The sequence below is a fragment of the Physeter macrocephalus genome, chromosome 3 (assembly GCF_002837175.3).
Source record: "Physeter macrocephalus isolate SW-GA chromosome 3, ASM283717v5, whole genome shotgun sequence".
Lineage (NCBI taxonomy): Eukaryota > Metazoa > Chordata > Mammalia > Artiodactyla > Physeteridae > Physeter > Physeter macrocephalus.
In genome coordinates, this window is record NC_041216.1 from 10,680,565 (window position 1) to 10,686,281 (window position 5,717).

The window sequence follows — 5,717 nt, forward strand, 5'->3', positions numbered from 1 at the left end:
CCGGGGAGCCTGCGAGTTCTGCTGATCCCAGGGTCTACCTCCAGGGATCGAGGCTCAGAGACTGTCAAACATCCTCTAGGACTCCTTGGTTTTCCTCACAGGGACTTCCAGCCCCTCTAGTGGAACTCAGCACCATTGGCCCTCACCCAGGTAGGAGGAGAGAAGTGAGAACAGTTTCTAAAGGAATGGACTTGGAGGTTAATTTTTCCTGGTTGAAAGCCGAGTCAGGAGTTCACTGAGAATGCTCACCGTCCTCTCAAGGCCACAGCTCCAGTCCCCACCGGGCCCTTCCCACTCCTGCCTCCACCTTGGAGCTTCCCATGGAAAACCCCCAGACCCAAGACTCATGCACTTAGCTCACAGCCTGGGACATACGCCATCATACACAGAAACCCCAGACCACAAGGATACAGTCATGCAGACACACAAACATAGACAGTCATGAATATAAACACAGAAAATTCTACTCACGGTCACACCCAGACCTATCTGCCCACGCACAGTCTCACCTCACACACAAAATCACACGCACGGGCTCCCACGGAGCGATGCCCACGCACACCTGCCCTCCCACGTGCCCTCACTCCCATCCCTCTCTGAGATGAACCTAGTGCCAAGCCCGAGGGCCCAGAGGGTCATCCTGCGAAAGGTCCCCCCACTTCCCCCAACACTAGTCTGGCCAGATGGCGGAGGCCTCCAGGCCCCAGGAGAATTCTCCCTCACTGCTAACCCACCGGCTGACAGGCGGGCACATTGAGGCCTGGCTCTGCCAGAGGGGGGCACGGTGTAAATAAGGGGGTAATGAGGCTCACCAACATCCCCCATCCCCTGCCCGAGACCCAGATGCGGCCTGCCCCAGGGCCTCTCACTGTTGGGCAGGGAGGAGCTTCTGAGCAGAGAGACACATTTACAGAGATTCACACGGAGCCACCCACACAGACGCAGACCTCCACAGACACAAAGGACCCAGACACAGGCAGTGTCTGGCGCTCCCCCTTTAGCAGCCCCTGGCAGTGGCACCCCCTCCCAAGGCATGAGCCACTCGCCAAAGCCAGGGCTGACCTTGCAGATCGCCTGGCCAGGCCCCTCGCTCCCTCTCGGCCTCCCACCGTCTAATGAAAGCAGACGGGAAACAGACCTGAGGGCCCCCGAAGCCAAACCATCCGCCTGTCAGTCTCTCCTGTCAGTCAGTCGAGCCTTCTGTTTCACTTTTATTCATTCAATCTTTGTTTTTCACCTGTTCATTTGTTCACTCACTCATTCAACCAATAAGGACGTTAAACAAATCATTACTTTCAGGCTAATAACCTGGCTGCCCTCCTGGCCTCCTGGCCTCCTGGCCTCCTGGCCTGGGGATGCAATTGCTGGGAAGGGAGAAAAGGTGGGTCTAGGCTCTGAGGGAGAAGGGGAAAGAGTGGAAAGGGTATCCCCCATCCCCTACTTCTTCCTCAGTCTCTCAAAGTGAAAAAAAAGGTGTTTCTTCTGCAGCTGGAAGGAAAAAAAGCCAAGTCCCAGGATAATAGATAATAATGGCTAACACTTACAGGCTCTTACTCTGTGCCAGGTACCGTTCTAAGTGCTTTACATGAATTAACTCGGTTCATCCTCATAACAACTCTATGAAGCAGTTACTATTATTAACCCCACTTAGGGGCACAGGGAGGTTAAGTAACTTGCCCAAGGTCAAACAGCTTGTCAGAGCCACCCCAAGTGTTTAAAGAGCCTAGGGCAGAGGACAAAAGGAGGCCTCTAGCCCTCCACCGGCTTCCCTTCTCTCCCATCCCTGGGCTCCCTGTGGCTGCACGAGGGGCCTTGTGTGCATGCCTGTTGATGCCCTGACACTCGAGACCCTGCTTGCCACACTCCTGGCAAAGAGCCACCCTTCTGCCACCCTTCAAGCTTGAGGAGAAAGGACGTGGGAAGAGGCCGCCAGGCCCTGGCGGCCGGTTTAGGGCTGTTTGGGGAGGGAATTCCAGGATCCTGGGTTGGAGTATAGTTTAGAAGGGGGCTGGAGCTCCAGGTGGGCACAACCCTGTGGCACTGTGGACCTTCAAATTCTTCACCCCATGCAGAAGAGGGCCAAAGTGGGGTCATCTAAAGTGGGGGGTCCAGGGCAAGGGCCTTGGTTGCCCAGGTCTGAAAATACTGGAGCTAGTAAATGGCAGATCCAGGATATGATCCCAGGCTCTCTGGTTAGAGTCAGCTCTTAACGGACTGATGGGGGCTGAGGGGGGCAGGGGGCTGGTGGGATGGGCAGAGGTTGCTAAGTTTTACTTCTCCGTCCCCACCCCCAACCCTGCCCTGACCAAATTCAGGCCATCCCCCCCATGGGAATGCTCTGTGCCCAGCTCCATCTGGGCGTCGGGGGCTCCCAAGGATGACTTGATTCTCAGTCTTGTCGCCCCTCCCATCCCATTCTCACTGACATCCCCACCCCTCCTGCAGCAGGGATTAGGGAAGGAGTGGAGGCTTCTGGGATTGAATGGGGACCAGTAACATCAACACATTCAGCTCCCTGCCTCTGTTTCCCTGGCCCCAGGGTTCCTGCTGGTCTCCAGAGGCTTTTTCACATAATTACCCAGGCGAGGAATTTCAATCTCTGGTGCCAGCCAGGTCCTTGTTATGCAAATATAGGCAAATGAGATGCAAACGGGGCAGTCCCAGATTAACAGAGAAATCCCCAGCAGCTGGAGGAGTCGCCATGAAGTCAGCTCACTGGAGCTTCCCTGAGCTCCCCTCATCCAGTCTCTGTCCACCTGGATGTGTCTGGTCCCTCCCGTCCTTGACGCCACTCTTTCACCCCCCTCAGGAGCTATCTGCTCAGACACAGAGAGGGTCTGGACAAGAGGGGACACCAGGGCCCAGGCCCTCCACGACCTTTCCAGCTGAGGTCTCTGCCCTCTCCCCACTCTTAAGACATCCAGGCAGAGGTGGAGGTTGGGGGGTGGTGGTGAGTGGGGCTGAGAGAGAGGGAGAACTCTGTCTTGCCCCTGCAGAAGAGCGAATTCACACACACACACACACACACACAGAGGCGTGCAGAGTTGAGTGCGAGAGTCACCCTTAAGATGTACACACATATGCACTATTCAGACACAGGTGTCGCACGCACCACCACACAAATCTGGCCAAGCTCCCCACCCTTTCTTTTCCCAGCCCACCAGAAATTAAGCCATAGACATCAACAGGCTGTGGTAGGAGGGCAGGCTCTGTCCCCATTCCTGGGGCCTGGAGGTTAGATGCTAGCGCTGGTAGAGGGATCCTGGGTCTGCATGAAGACAGAAGGAAGTAGAAGATCCTGCCCAGGGCATGTCCCTGGGAAGGAGGCTGGGGGTGTGTGGAAGTCTCGGCAGGAGCAGTGCCCACCTGAACCCCCGGAGACAGGGTTGAGGCTGATGTTTATACCATCAGGCGCTGCCTGGGGGAACCTGGCCCGCTGGCTGGTCCAACCAGCCCAGGCCCAACTTCTAAAAATAAGAGTCAAGAATCTAAGCCCCTGGTTGGTTCTGCAGGAGCCTGTTGCCTTGGCAACCCCTTCTCAGAGGCCTCCCTCCCGGCTGCCCCGTTTGGCTGCTAGTCTCTGTGCCAGTCCCCTCTGCTGGCCCCTCTGTCCCATCCTCCTGGGGAGGGAGATGGGGTGGTAGGGCTGGGAGTGGAATAGCCGGGAGGCCCTTGGAGGCTCCAGCTGAGCACAGTGGCCCGAGCGTGAGCCCCATCTGGGGCTGACCGTGTCGGAGACCGTCTGACCGTGGATTTGCGGCTGTGTGTGCGACAGGACCCGCGTCTGACAGCCTACATCAGGCTTTGCCTCTGTGCATCTCTGTCTGTGCTGTCTGTGACTCTGAGTCCCTGTGGACGACTGTGCCCTCTCTCTGTGGATCCTGGTCCATGTGTGTGGCCGTGTGTATCTGAGTCATGAGGGAAGGCCTAGCCTTGGCCTTTCTGTGCCTGCCCCTGACCACGGCCCCCCTCCATGTGGGCTTCCCCTTAACCCTGCCCACCCCCACGTTCCGGCGCAGCAGGCTGGGCACACACACAGGCACGGGGGTGCCTGGGCGCGAGCCAGAGGTCAGGTGGTGACTGGGCCAAGGTCAGCTTCTTCCAGGGTCTGCAGCCAAATATTGACTAAGCCCCAAATCTGCCCCTTTGGGAGAATGGGGGAGAAAGCCACTCCTGAAACCGTGCGGTCTAAATCTGAGTGCCTGCATGTGCGCGCTACAGTCACTGTCAGAGGCAGAGCCTCCCCTCCCCCACCCCGCCTCCCCTCTCCAAGTAATCACCGAGTCCTGTCAAATCTCCTCATGATCACTGCTCCAGCCTGCCCCTCCTCTCTTCCTCTCTGTCACCACCACCCAGCCCAGGCCAATCCCCTCTCTCACCCAGATGATGCAACAGACTCCTAACGGCTCTCCCCAGTTCCTGGCCTCACCCTGTCTCCCATGCCCCATTCTGCGGCCACAACAACGATCTTTCTAAAACACAACTTGGATCTTGTTGTGTACAGCCCCTGCAGAGGACCATCCACTTTATTCTCACAGCAAAGCGCCAGCTCCTCAACCTGGTCTAGGTCTCTGCTCACTGACTGGGTTTACCTGTTGCCCCTTCACTCAGCTACACAGCTACTAAGAGTTGCCAGAAGAGATCAGGATCTCTCTTGCTTCTGTGCTTTTGCACATAATGTTTCCTAGCCTGGGACCAATCCTCCCTCCTTTTTTTTCAAGAGGAAGACAAAATATATATTTCTTATTATAAATCACAATTTCACACAAACCAAAAGAGTTTATAAGAACACATGAAATAACCCCCACTGCTATACACATCCCTTTTATACCTTCTTAAGTGGCAGTTTGATTGACACAAAGATCTAACTACTTCATAGCATATAAAAATAAGAAGCAAAGCTAGATATAGACTATACCTCATGACCAATGTTTGAGCATCCTATCTTACTTAGAAATTACCCAGATATCCAAAATTATACTTACCATTTATACTAGCCAATCCTCCCTCCTTTGGAGAAACTTTCACATTCTGAGACTCAGCATAGGCATCACCTCCAGCAGGAAGCCTTCCCTGACTGCCTAGGCTGGGTTAGGAGCCCCTGTGTTCTCATGACATCCTGGGCTGCCCCCTTCCTCCCCTGCACACACACTGCACATATTTCTAATGACTTTTCCCCAAAAATTTTGTAGAAGGTTTAGAAGAAACAGAAAAGTATTAATTGAAACAAAAAAAATCACCAATAATCCTCTTCTCAGATTTAACTCTCTGTTTATTTCCTTCCAGACTTTCTTTAAATGAATTGATTGAAAATTTTCATTATAAAATTAAGACTATCCTATATGTACAGTTTCTTTTCCTGCTTTGTTTCACTTATCATCATATAATGAGCTTTTCCCCAGGTTATTAAAAATTCTTCAAGAACATGACTTTTAATGTTTGCATAATATTCTTATATATGGATATAGCATAATTTATTTAACCAACCCTCTATTGCTAGACATTTATGGTGGTTGTGATTTTTCACAGTTATAAATAATGGCAATAAGCATCCTTATGCGTGGTTCTTTTTCAACATCTTTGGTTATTTCTTGGATTGAGTTCCTAAAAGTAGATTAAGAGCACCAAGGGATCTGTCTGTTTTAAAAGCTCCTTACACCACAGCCCGATGGCCTTTACCCTTCCATCAGTGGAGGCTGAGAGCGCCCCAGATTTCA